Genomic DNA, 15208 nt, shown 5'->3' with positions numbered 1-15208 from the left:
ACCAGTGAATAGATTCGAGTATTGTGATTTAATTGATTCCTCTGTTTCCCATGTAGCTTATTCAACTCCATGTCGATTCCATAAGATCTTCACTAATGGTACTTTTTTGTTTCAAATTTCTTTTACTTCGCATGCTAAAACTCTGATCGGTTCTTCAGAATATGATAATTCTTAGGGGGCGTTTGGTTCGGGGAATAGGCATGCATTCCCCCTATTCTGTAGGTCCACCACCAAACGGGCGTTTGGTTGCCCGTGTTGCTATTACGGCTCGATTCGGTTACGGGGCTATTACATCCATTGCCTGTAATAGCCATTCCGCTTGTGATTCGACGATTAGGGATTCCGCCCTTGTTTCCTATTTCCTATTCCAATCACTGCCCTCATCAAGCTTCCGTTCCCTTCCAGAGGTAATTTCCCTTTCCCTTTCATCGATTTCTGCTTCTTTTTTTTATCTGTGATTCATTTATTCTCATTCGTTTGTTAAAATTTATTTTTGTTCGCTTCTTCTTCTTCTCGTTCGTTTTCTTTTGCTCAAATCTGCGATATTGATTCTTTTCTTATGTTTCCATTGGGTTTTGATTTTACTGTTTGTATTGCATGTTTGATTTTCTTGTTTGATTTCCTTGTTAACCCCTTCATCTTATTCCCCTTTTTTCCTTCATTACTGATGTTGAAATTCCGCTGGAAGAACCATAAAAAAGACATCAGTATTAGCTTCAAGAATCAGAGGAGAGAAATTCGAGATTGCTCCTTTTTCTCTCTATAAATTTCTAGGTTTTAAGACTCAGTCTTAATTAATTATTATTATCGAAAACGACTATTTCCTTTGTTTATTTGTTAATCGAAAATGAGCGATCAATCGGAGGAATTGCCTCTCATGGCTCCCCCACCGATCACCAGCCCAGCCAGATCGATCTCGAAGCCGGTCCAGCCGATCAAATTCAGTGTCGAATTTGCCTCAAAACTGACGGTATGTTCTACTTTTAAACCCTATTTCTTCAAATTTAACTTCCTTTTTTTAAAGAAATTTTAAAAAATTGGTTTCATCGATTGTGCTATGAATCACGATCACTTTGCATATTTTAAGCCTTCCTCTCGAAAAAAATTTGGTTTGTTTTTTCCTTCAAAATTCAACTACGTACATCACTCTAGTATAACGGATTCAATTTTTTCGTTTGGCGACTGAACTGATTGGATTATTAAACAAATTTAGAGAAGATAAAAATAGCAATTTAATTATTTTCAATTCCCTTTTTTTTATTTTAAATAATTCCTTCGCAGTAAATTTTTTTGGTCATCCTACACAATAATGTTTAATAATTATGAAAAAAAGAAAACTTAATTTTTGTTACTAAGGGTGTTGTTTGAAGGAACTTGTGCTAATAACTAGTTCAATATGCAATTGTTTTCCTGAGGTAGAGATTTTATTGCTCCTTGCAAGTGCAAAGGAAAATCAAAATATGTACATCGGGAATGTTTAGATCATTGGCGAGCTATAAAGGTATAAACATTGATACCCTTTTTCTTCATTTTTGAACAGTGAAATTGGAATGCTTTATACTTTACTTGTACTATGGTTTCACTGTCGTCTGTAGGAGTGCTTTTCTTTACAGCTGTTATTTCATTGCTTGAACTAAATTTCAATGCTAGTGTTGCTGTGTTAGTTTCTGGATGCCAATTGTTCTGATAATCTAGATTCAATTTCTTTCTTCTGCATGTGTCTGATAACGGAGTAAAAATTTAGACAATCATACAACATAAAAAAAAGATATATAGCTGCAACATTAGTCCTTTGTTCAGTAATGGAAACAAAAATTGCGTTTACTTTATATTCCCCCAAAAAAAATGCAAGTTTAGTGAATTTAACTTAAGGGGAGCCTTCTCCTAGTCTTTTCCCCTCAATTTGTGGTTTTAACATTGCGATAATTAATATAACTCTTTCATGGCACAAGCATTGCAGATCTTGTGTGCTGACAATTGGATCAATAATGAAATCACAAAGATAAAAAGGAACAAATTCCAATTCATGTTAAATCTATTTTAGTGTAATGTGGTCAAATATCAGCTTCATTCTATATAAAAATTCATTATATTGAATGAGGATTGTGGTTGCAGACTGAATAGCAGTTACTCCCAGCCCAATCTAACAAATGCAGTTGATCTTGATCTTGATCAATGACAAAGCCATAAAGTATTAAGTGTTTGTCTATTGTGTAAAGTTTAACCTACTAGCAATTTGATACCGGTTACCAATTTGCCTTGATCAAAGACAAAGACAAAGGCATAATGATTTCAGGTACTCCAACAAGATTCGAGGCACCCCAAGAAAATTGATCTGTCTGTTTGGTACAACCTAGCATCTTTATGTTGTAATAAGGCTTCTGTCCTTATGGTATCTACGAATTGGTTCTTTGAAACTGCACAAGATCATCTATGACCTGAAACAAGCACCACAAGCTTGGCATCTAGAGCTAAGTAGTTTCCTTCTACAATATGATTAAGAACTCAGTTTCATATGTTTGTTTATTCATCTATGTTAAGGATTCCATCCAAATTTTATTTCTTGGTTTATGTGAATTATCTTGTAGTCCGATGAAGTAATAATAATTCCTCTGTTCAGTCTTTTCTGGCAACAATTGTCTCTTATATTAGTCTTAAAATATCATGGTCTTTGAATTATTTGATGTGTTGAGGTAATCTAAAGTTTATAAGGGTTGTTTCATTTCTAAGTGTTACATATCAGTATCGAAACAAAAATGATACATCAGCTCATACGGTACTAACTACATTGCTTTAGATGCACACTCCTTTAGTCGACCTGCTCACTATTCTGAACTGAGAACACGGACGTCATCAAAATGAAGCGCGGTCACTTACCGATGGTGGTCCGATATCTTTTAATAAAAATTAACCTAACCGAATAAAAGAAAGTTCAATTTTAATAATATAAACGGCTCATATTTTTTGATTTTTTATTAAAAAAAATGAACAAACCAAATGGACATCCTTGAAGAAAGGATCTACTTATACAATGTTATAACTTTTTTATGATCCAATTATTAAATTTCATGTTACATTCAATTTTTAAAGAAAAAGATATTTTAATTATTTGTTTTATGTAAAATGCTTCCAACCCTTAAATATATATTAATATAAACGATAATTTAAATCGATATGATCAAGATATTAAGCTAACTTGAATTTTTACATATATAATATATAAAATTTCAAACTAACCCGCAAAGAATGATTTAATTAAAATTTTAATAATTTATAATATATAAAATATATATTATTCAATTCTAATAACCAAATTTAATAATTAAAGTTGGTTAACTGATTGAGCTAATTGGTTCTTTAACTTTTAATTTGATTCGGTCAATTTTGTAAATTATGGTTGATTTAAGTTTAATAAAAATTGATTAAACCAAACTGGGTAAATTGAATACTCTCCCTAATAAAATCGACTCGAGAATCAAATTGAATATTAAAATCGGAGGCTAAATTAAACATTTAAAATAAATACTCTTTATTGGGCATAAAAATTAGTCTCATGAGTTTATAATATATTTTTATTAAATTATATTCAGTAATAATTATGTTAAAATATAATTAAATTATTTATTATTTATATTAACAATCTTATTAAAATTTAATAATAATAACGATAATCATTTACCTAAAAAAATTCTGCTAAGGGTATTCTAGTCATTTTAGTTTTTTTTCCTTATGCTATTACAACATCATTCCATTCAACCAAACACAAGAATACCATTACAGTTCTATTCCATTCCATTCAACCAAACAATTGAGTTACTATTACAGCTCTATTCCATTACAGCGAACCAAACGTGCTCTTATTGTATTTAACTCTCATAAGGTGTGATTATATGTAAAGGATCTGAATTGTACTGTAACATCCTTATCCCGTTTCTGTTGTTGGAATAGGATACAAGATATTACCAATCAAGTTGGAATAATTAATAACAATTTATATTCAATATTTAATTCAATTTCATAATCAAAAATAATATTCAATATGAAAGAGACCATTCAGTTTGGGCCTGAAATCGAGCTTTTGAAACTCTAAAAATAAGTTACAAACATTTAGGGACCGATTTGGAACAAATCAGAACATTTAGGAAGAAATTGAAAATTTTCAAGTCAGGGGTCACACGGTTGTGTGTCCAGGCCGTGTGACAGAGCCCAGCCCGTGTGGCTCTAACATAACCGTGTGGCTATCCCACACACCCGTGTGGATGGACCGTGTAACTTTTTTATTTGGATCACACGGCCGTGTCGTAGGCCGTCTGTTAGCCGGTGTAACAATTGAAATACCCTCACACGGCCGTGTCGCAGGCCGTGTGTCTGCTCATGTGAAAACTGAACCTATATTGTTTTAAACACGCTCTGGGCACACACTCGTGCGGGTTGCCCGTGTGCTTCAAACGGCTCTGTGTACACAAAAAATGACCAATTCCTTGCTCAAATTTCACCTTTTCTCTTGGGTACCTAAATACATTCACTTACACAATTTCATAGGTCAAAAACCATCTCTAAACACACTCAAACATGCCAATAAATTCAACATATATATCAAACCAATGTGCCCTCATTGACCACCACATAATGTTTCATGACATTTCAACTTCAAGATCACATGTACACAGTATAGTTATTAATCAACAAACCTTAATTCACTTCATCCCATATCCACATCTAATGTTAATATTATCTCATTCAAGATTAATACTTAACTTAAGGTATACAAACATGCTTCGTTTGTTACCATCAAATAGCACAACTTAAGTATACTTACTCCACTAGGATTTAATATCAAACATACAAAAGAAATCCTAGTACATGCCATATATACCAACTAAAACAAAATCTACCAAGGATCTCTTGAATAGTGTGATCTTTGGTGTTGATCCGATCCTTTAAGCCTTCAAAACGTAATCTACAAAATGAACCAAATACAGGTAAACTTGGATATAGCTTAGTAAGTTCGTTTTGTAAATGAGAAACCTTTCCAATCAGTCATAGAAATCGATTTAGAACAACCATATATAGAGATTTATACAGTATGCAACCTTGATCACCGTTTAGCAATCAGTACAATAGTTCAGTATATTCAATAGATAATACTCGGTTGACCTTACCCAGCGTATCAGTAAACAACTCTCAATTTAGCTTTATTCAGTATATCAGTAGATAATGCTCAGTTAAGTAACACTCAGTTAATCAATGAGCTTTTACTCCTTTGAGTAGCATACATTATATTTCAATAGGGTTGCTCGTTTAAGCAGCGATTCAATATATTCAGTATTTCATTTTCATTCCAAGATACCATAAATATTGGATATAAGATTTAATAGGACTATATTTACAAAGAATATAAAAATCATCAGTGGTTTGAGTAAGTATACGACTTACCGGACTAATTTGAGGAATTTTCCAAAGTACAGGGACTACTCCGTAATTTTTCCTTTCTCGCGATCGTCCTCACGTTCTCGATCTAACAAAATAGTTTTATTCAATTAACTAATTAAACAGTAAAAATAAATTTCTTATTGCAATTAAGTCCTTTTTGACAATTTACACATTTTCCCACAACTTTTCACCTTTAGTCAATCTAGTCCTTAAGCTCTAATCATGTAAATTAACCATTTTTCTTTAAACCCAATTTCAACTAAACATTCAATGGTCTTCTAATAGTCCTTATCTACTCTTATTTCACACTAAATAAAAATAATTTTATCAATTCAGTCCTTAAACGTTAAAATCACTAAAAATCACTTTACAAAATAGTCCACCCAAACAATAAAGTTTCATATTCCATCATAACTTCAAGAAATAACTCAACTCATCAATGGAACCATTTATAAAATTTAACAGTTTCACAAATTAGTCCTCGAAATAGCTAGATTAAGCTAATATGAGTTAAGAAATATAAAAATTACTAAAAATGAGCATAAAAACACTTATTAATTAAGGCTTCAATTTAAAAACCATGAAAACCCTAGTTTCCTTTGTTGTGCCGTGAAGGATATGGTGAGCATGAAAACAAAATCTCATCTTTCTTTAGTTTAATTTAATATATATACTATGGTTATTTTGTAATTTTTCTTTCTTAATTAAGCTTTACTTAATCCATGTTTAAGCCTAATTAAGCCATCCAATTATACATTTCATCATCTAGTTCCAATAACTAAATTCCCATGGGCTATATTATCCATTTACCCCCTTTAATTTAACTACTTAACTTTTGCAATTTTTACGATTCAGTCCTTCTTACTCATTAAACTATCTAAACGACAAAATTCCTCAAACAAAATTTAATATGACCCTAAATATCTCATAAATATATTAATTAAATAATATTTACGAATTACTACATTGAAATTATGGTCATGAAACCACTATTTTTGACACCACTGAAAATTGAGTTGTTACATGTACTGTCTCAACATCGAAACATGAAAGAGAATATGAATCTTATCAAGCTCCGTGGGCAAAGATAACCTGTAAGCTACAAGGCTAACAATCTCTGTAATCTTATACGAACTAATGAATCTCGGACTGAATTTTCTCTTTCTTCCAAATCATAATATTTTCTTCTAATGGGACATTTTCAGGAATACTCGATCTCCAACGATAAGCTCTATGTCCTTGCTTTTTAGATCTGCATATGAATTTTGACAATTAGACACTGCTTTTAAGCAATCACGGATTATTTGTACCTTATCCTTTGTTTCTTGTATCAAGACAGTACCAACGAGCTTAGATTCATTCAACTCTGACCAGTACAGTGGCGTTCTATATTTTCTTCCGTATAAAGCATTGAACGATGTCATTTTAATGCTAGATTGATAGCTGTTATTATATGAAAATTCCACCAGTGGTAAACATCTTTCCCAACTACTTCAAACTCAAGAATACAATATCGTAACATATCCTCCAAAATCTGAATTACTTGTTCTGATTGCCCATCAATCTGTGGATGATATGCTGTAATGAAATTAAGTTTAGTACCCAAAGCCTCATGGAGTTTACCCCAAAATCTTGAGGTAAATCTCGGATCTCTATCAGGGATAATAGATAAAGGTACTCCGTGCAATCTGACAATATCTGATACGTATAATTCTGCTAACTTCTCAAGCAAATAATTAGTTGACTGGAATGAAATGAGCTGATTTAGTCAATTTGTCCATAATAACCTAGATTGAGTCTTTTTTTCTCAAAGTCATAAGTAGTCCAGATACAAAATCCATTGTAATTCGTTCTCATTTCCATTCAGGAATATTAATAGGTTGTAGTAATCCTAATGGCACCTAGTGTTCAGCTTTTACATGTTGGCAAATCAAACATCTAGTCACGAATTTAGAAATCTCACATTTCATCTCTGACCACTAGTACATTCTGTTTAGGTCGTTATACATCTTAGTACTAATCGGATGGATGGAGTATGTACTATTATGAGCCTTTGATAAAATGTCCCATTTTAACCTTGGATTATTCAGTAAGCATAGTCTGTTACGGAAATACATCATACCATTACATTCAACGGTGAATCCCGTAGTCAAATCACTCTAGATATGTTCTTATTTAGCTGCCAACTTTGGATCTTCAATCTGCAAATCTCACATCCACTGAAGAAATAACGATCTAGTCTCGAGTTCAGCTACAACAGAACAATCACTTTCCAAAGCTAAATGTACATTCATAACTCTCAAAGTGAATACTGATTTTTGACTTAAAGCATCTGCAGTCACATTAGCTTTCCCGAGGTGATAATCAATCACAAGATCATAGTCTTTCAGTAACTCTAACCACCATCACTGTCTCAGATCAGATCTTTTTTAGTCATTAAATACTTCAGACTTTTATGATCTGTAAAGATATGGAACTTTTCACTGTAAAGGTAGTGACGCCAAATCTTCAAGGCAAAAACAATAGCAGCTAACTCCAAGTCGTGTGTCCGGTAGTTTCTTTAATAATGCTTTAATTATCGAGAAGAATATGCAATTACCTTTCTAGTTTGCTTCAACACGTATCCCAATCCACTAAGTGACGCGTCACTGTAAACAACAAATTCATTCCCAAATTCAGGTAATGTCAGTACCAGAGCTTTTGCCAATATTTTTTTCATTCGGTCAAAACTCTGCTGACAATCATCTAACCAAACAAACTAAATATTCTTCTGTAGTAACATGGTCATCAATAAGGCTATTATAGAGGATTTTTTAACAAAACGTTGATACTATCCTGCTTGTAATAGGCCCAATTTGCCCGGCTCGTTAGTGAAATAAACCAAATAAAAAAAAGAAAACCAAATTTTAAATTACAATGTGCTCAAGTGGCCCGAACAAAAAATACCCAAAATGATACCTAAACTACATTTAGCCCAACTATCATAGCCTAACGCAGCCCAACTCAACCACAAAGCCTAGCAGCAATGGCGAGCCTCTAGCGCCGCAGCCACTAGGGTTCTCCGTATCTCCACGTCGACCTCTGTACGCCATGCCTACAAATAGAATGAAAACAACGCAACAAGAACAGAAAAAATTGTATTTTTATGGGCATTTTTTTATATTCGGCTATAAAAACGATCAGAGAGACTTTTGTAATTTTTTATCAATACACAAAAAGAATCAAAAAAAGCAATAGACTGAGTTTTGAAGGTGTTCTTTCCTTCTTTTTCTGTCTACGTTTTTTCTTTTTCTGCTTTTTTTTCTTTATTATTATCCGTGTATACAAAAAAGTACAAGGGAGGAGTCAAGGTTGAGAGACTTACCTGGTGGCCGTGCCTTCGCTAACTCTGCCATAATCGGAGTCTGGCGAAAGGTGAGAGGTCTCGTCTCTGAGCCTTGCGGCTATGGCATCCAAAATGGTTGAAAACTGTTTAGTTTAGGGTTTCTTTTTGGCTTTATATTTAGTCAGAAACGACGCTGTTTGAGGTCTTTCTTAGTGGCCCCAAAACGGTGTCATATTGGACATAAAACCCATACTTGCGCGTCCAACCCGACCTGAACCAAACCAGTTTCGCGCGTTTTGGCCTCTAGTGGGTTATTTTCTCGCTTGGTCCCTCGCTTTTTATAGCGCATCAAAATCGAGTTTCTTATTTCTTTTAGATTCTGCTGGGTATTTTATTTTTGCGTCATTTTAGTCCGTTCGCAGTGCTGCATTTTGGGAAAGCAGGATATTTCCCAATCGGCCCCCATGTAATTCGCGCATTGCAGTATAGTCCTCCCCTTTATTTTAATTCTATTATTTCCTTGTTAATTTAGGTTTAATTATGATATAATCCCTTTTTTTTACATTTGTTTTTATTAATTTATTAATTATTTTATTATTATTGGTACATTCGATCATATTTTCACTTATATTTTTGTACATTATCTTATTATATATCACCATTTTGAGCTTTATTTATATTATTATTATAATTTTATAATTTGTTATTTTATTCTATAATGTATTCTCTCTAAATTCACTCATTACATATTTTTAGATTTGTGAATATACCTTTTTATATTATGCTATTATATAATACTATTATATGTATACATATTTCATATTAAATTATTTTCATTATACATGCATACATAATCTATTCTTAATTTCACATTATTATATAGATATTTTACTTCAACTTATGTCAATATTGTTAATTTATTCAAATTTATTTTAACTTTTTAATTCATATATATTATATTTATTTCTTAAATTATGTTTAAATTTGTATATTTCATTAGTGTTATTTTTGCTTGATTTTAATTAGTTTCCTCTTATTAGCTAATGTTGATATTTACATAATGTATGAAATTATTATTGTTATGCTTGTTTGTATTTGTTCATTAATTGCTTATTGTTCATTGGTGTACTTTTTAATTTACGAATCACCATTTTGCGTTGTACATTATCATTCTATCGCATTTTATTCGCTTAAAAGGTTATGTTTCATATCATTTAAATATCAAAAGTATTTTTATTCAGAAAGATTTCAAAATCACACGGCACTCGAAATTTGGGATCCTCGAAAAGATTGTGTCCTAACTTACTGGATTCCAATCTTCCTCGTTGTATCTAAGAAATCGAGTATCCTTTTTAAAACATAAATAAAAAGCTCATTCTCAGGAATTCGATATGTTATGTCCTAACGCATTGAATATGACACGTTGTTTTCTCGAAACGAGGATTTTTCTAAATAATGAATAAAAATAAAGGCAATATTCGATATTTAGGAATTTTGTGAAATCGAACCCTAACTTACTGGGTTTTGATTTCTTCATTTGACCCAAATAATCAGATATCCTTCTCAAATGCATAGGTTTTAAAAGTCAAAAGATAAACTTAATTTTGAGGATTTAAAATGTTGCACTCTAACTTACTGAGTGTGACAATTTATTTCTTTGAAATAAGTGAGTCTCATCATCCAATCCATTTTATTCAAATTTTCTTTTCAAAGGATTGCATTTTAAAATCTTTTCAAATTTTCGATATTAAGACATTAAACAATTGATTCGGTACCAGTTTTGGGCGTTACGAGGGTGCTAACCCTTCCTCGTGCGTAACCGACTCCCAAACCTGTTTTCTCAAATTTCATAGACCAAAATCATTTTCAAGGTGAGCCGATCACACCTCAATAAAGGATCGGTGGCGACTCCAATTTTTGCTTTTTAAGTCGACAACAATTTTTTCCCAAAAAAGTGGTTTCAACATTGCTAATCCCAGAAAACTTCATACCTCTCAAACATTTTTCGATGCTTTCTAGTTGGTAATAGCCGACATCTTACTCGATTCAACACGTATCCCCTCCGCAAAAATTACATGTCCCAGAAATCCAACTTCCCTAAGCCAAAATTCGCACTTGCTGAATTTTGCATACAACTATTGCTCGTGCAAAATCTGTAGTACAGTCGTCAAATGTTGAGCATGTTCGGATTCTGGCTTGGAGTAAATCAATATATCATCTATAAATACAACCACAAACCTATCCATCTAAGGTTGAAAAATACGGTTCATCCAATCCATAAAAGCAGCAGGGGCATTAGTTAATCCGAATGGCATTACTAAAAATTCATAATGACCATATCAGGTTTCGAATGCAATCTTCATCACATCACAATCTTTCACCTGTATCTGGTAATATCCCGATCTGATATCTATTTTAGAAAACAGAGTTGCACCCTTCATCTGATCAAACAAGACATCAATACGGGGTAATGGATATTTGTTCTTCATCGTCGCTTTATTCAATTGTTGGTAGTCTATACACAACCTCAACGTACCATCTTTCTTTTTCACAAACAATACTGGTGCACCCCAAGGAGACACACTCAGATAGATGAAACCTCTATCTAATAATTTTTGCAGCTGTGCTTTAAGTTCTTTCAACTCAGTCAGTGTCATTCTATACGGTGGAATTGATATTGGTACAGTTCTAGGTATCAAATCAAATAGCAAATTCAACATCATGTTCTGGTGGCAAACCTGGTAGTTCTCCAGGAAATACGTCTGTAAATTCATTGACAACAGGTACTTCATCCAACTTTGACCTAGAATCCTGGGTATCCAGTATATAAGCTAGAAATGCTTTACAACCCCTATAAATCATTTTTCATGAGGTAATCGTCGAAACGACTCTAGTAACACTGTTTAATATGTCTGATTCAACTGTAATTAACTCACTTGTAAGGCATTTCAAATTTATTCATTTTTGTCTACAATTAACCACTACATCATGTAACAATAGCCAGTCCATACCTAATATTATATCAAACTCATAGAAAGGTAACAACATCAGATCAGTGGGAAACTTACAGCCCTGGACTTTCAGTGGACATTTACAAAAAATTAAATTAACTATTACACTGTGACCTAGTGGATTTGTGACTTGAATATCAAATTCAGTTGATTCGACTAGTAAATTTTTATTAGTGGCTAATGCAGTGCAAATGCATGAATGGGTTGATCTAGGATCAACCAAAGCATATACAATAACATAAAAAAGATAAAATATACCTGCAAAAACATCAAGAGTGGTAGCCTTCTCTCTGGCCCATATACATAGGTCTAAGCAGGTGCTATAAACTCTAATCTTGCAGTGGTGTCTCTAGCATCAGTATGATTCATTGCTATATTACTACTCTGACCAGGGCCTTTTTATGGCATAGATGGGTGTTTTACACTCTGATCATGTTTTTCTCCCAGTGGTTTCAAACAATTTCTTATGAAATGATCAGTTGCTTCACACCTAAAACATGCACCCGCCTTATATCTGCATTCACCAGTATAAGGCTTACCACAAAAGTCACATAATGGTCTCAGGACATTACGGATAGTAGACACACTATCAGCAGGTCGATGTTGACACTTTGAATCAGGTTGTCTTGGTCTACTTTTGCTTGAAAATTCTAATGATGCAGTAACACGGTTATCTTCTTCTCTTGCTTCGCGGTGCAAATATCATTATAGGAAAGTTTCTTTTATTAAAATCATGCGGCTTTCTTTCTCTCTGTCCTTCTGATTAAGAATCTCCTATATCTTCTGGGCCCGATCATATAATACAACAAACTGTCGTATTTTCGTGCCACCTATCATCATTTCAATTTTATTGTTTAAACCATCTTCAAAGGGGGTACACATTTCTTCTTCTATCGATAAATCTCCCAAACATACTTGTTGAGTTGTGTAAACTCCCTCTCGTACTTAGCCACTGATTTATTTCCCTATTTAAGTTCTAAAAACTCTTTCTTTTTCGTGTCCAGATATCTCTTGCTGATGTATTTCTTTTTAAATTCTGATTTGAAGAAATCCTAGTGAATATCATTTTCTGAGACCACTGTAGTTATTGTCAACCACCAACTATAAGCTTCATCTCTTAACAGTGATACAGTACACTTGAGATAATCATCAGGAGAATAGGCCATTTCATTAAAAACTCATTGAGTGGTTTCTAGCCAATAATTAGCCTTTTTAGGATCATCTTCAAATATTCCCTGAAACTTTTCATCCCCAAACTTTCTAACTTTATTGGTCGAGACTCATCGATTCAATACAATTTTTGAAGGAGGTAGAGGCATCATAGGGTGTACAATATGAGGTACAATAGGTGGTGTCGCAGGAGGTGCAACAAGTGGTACAACAGGTGGTAAAAGAGGAGGCGGTGGTTGTGGAGCCACTAGATTATTCCGCATAAACTCTAAAAAACATTATCCCATTAGTCTAAAAAACATATCTTTAACCTTATTTTCAAATATCGGTAGGATCAATATACTATGGCTCGTACTAGTATTAGTAGTCGAAACATTACTATCCACCTTTTTAGTTTCTTCACGTTCAGTATCTGATGGCATCTTTCAAAATCTACAAGAAAATAGTGTTAGGTCGAATCAATTTGTATCACACTATCACAGGTTATATGACGTGTACTTTCTATGTTTTAAACACATTACACTTAGTCTAATAAGCGACTAAACCGTAGCTCTGATACCACTAAATGTAAAACCATTATCCCGTATCTGTTTCCAGAATAAGATACAAGATGTTATCAGTCAAGTTGGAACAGTTAATAACAATTTATATTCTGTAATCAATTCAATTCCACAATCATAAGTAATATTCAATATGAAAGAGTCCATTCAGTTTGGCCTTAAATCGAGCTTTAGAAGCTCTAAAAATAAATTATGTACAAAGGTCAATTGACATTGTGATAAAGGTTTCAATGTCATATTTGAGTCTAATGGATGTAAATTCATTGACATTGTGTCTAATAAGATTATGCTTGTTGGTCATAGAATAGGAAATACATACATGGTGCATCTAAAAGACTTGCATGATTCAAACCTTTTCTTTTCAATTAAAAATGAAAATACTTCTTTATTGTGGCATAGCAAATTAAGACATGCTAGTATGAACACATTGTATAAATTGGCTAAATATGACTTAGTAAGAGGATTGCCAAAAATTGATTTGAACTTAGATAAAGTTTGTGATGCATGAGTTAAAGGCAAACGTAATAGAGCTTCTTTTAAACCTATTAATGATGTATCTACAAGTAGAGTTCTACAATTGATTCACATTGATCTTTTTGGACCAATTAGGATAATATGCTTTTGTGCTTGTAGATGATTATTCTAGATTTACTTGGGTTCTTTTCTTAAGTACTAAAGATAAAGCTTTAGAAAACTTCATCACATTTTCAAAAACTAATCAAAATGAAAAAGATTACTTTGTCAATAATGTTAGAAGTGATTAAGGAATTGAATTTCAAAACTTGGTTTTATAATTTTGCAACTCTAATGGTATTATTCATAATTTTTACAACTCAAATACTTGTAATTATGTTGCGTTTTTCTCATGCATTGAGCCTAAAAATATAAAAAAAAACATTAAATGATGAATATTAGATATTGGCTAGGCAAGAAGAGTTAAAGCAATTTGAGAGAAGTATAGTATGGACCCTAGTTGAAAGATCTTGTGATAAATCTACTATAGGTACTAAATGGGTTTTTAGGAACAAGCTAGATAAGAGAGGTAACATAGTAAGGAACAAAGCTAGACTTGTTGCTTAAGGTTACATTCAAGAGGAATGAATAGATTCTGATGAGACTTATGCTTCTATAGCTAGGATGGAAGCCATTAGAATGCTTTTAGCTTTTGTAGGTTTTAATGATTTTAAATTATATCAAATGGATGTTAAAAGTTCTTTTCTAAATGGTGTTATAAACGAAAAAGTGTATGTTGAACAACCACCTGATTTTGAAGATTCAAAAATTCTCAAACCATGTTTTCAAACATTCAAATGCCTTATATGGTTTAAAACAAGCTCCTAGAGCTTAATATGAAAGATTATAGAATTTTTTTATTGAAAAAGGTTTTTGTAAAGGGAAGGTCGACACAATAATTTTTATTAAAATAAAATATAATGACTTATTAGTATTTCAAATATATGTTGATGATATTATTTTTGGTTTTACTAATAATCTTCTTTGTCAAGAATTTTCTAAGCTAATGCAAGGTAAATTTGATGTAAGCATGATGGGAGAACTAAACTTCTTTTTGGGACTCCAAATCAAGCATAGGAAAGATGGAATCTTCATCAATCAAGCTAAGTACACAAGGGAAATGCAACACCCTTATCCCATTTCCATTGCCGGAATAGGATACAAGATGTTATCCGTTAAGTTGGAACATTTAATAA

At 32.6% G+C, this 15208-nt stretch overlaps 1 long non-coding RNA gene across 1 annotated transcript; it reads left to right on the top strand.

Moving 5' to 3' along the window:
* Positions 1 to 256: 256 nt before the first annotated feature.
* Positions 257 to 2636, top strand: LOC105794465 (uncharacterized). Its single transcript, XR_008194510.1, has 3 exons — positions 257 to 970; positions 1420 to 1501; positions 2270 to 2636. It is a non-coding gene; the product is annotated as an uncharacterized LOC105794465 (long non-coding RNA).
* The last annotated feature ends 12572 nt before the right edge of the window (positions 2637 to 15208 follow it).

This window comes from Gossypium raimondii, chromosome 3 (genome assembly GCF_025698545.1).
Source record: "Gossypium raimondii isolate GPD5lz chromosome 3, ASM2569854v1, whole genome shotgun sequence".
Lineage (NCBI taxonomy): Eukaryota > Viridiplantae > Streptophyta > Magnoliopsida > Malvales > Malvaceae > Gossypium > Gossypium raimondii.
This window is presented reverse-complemented; position numbering and strand designations above follow the sequence as displayed.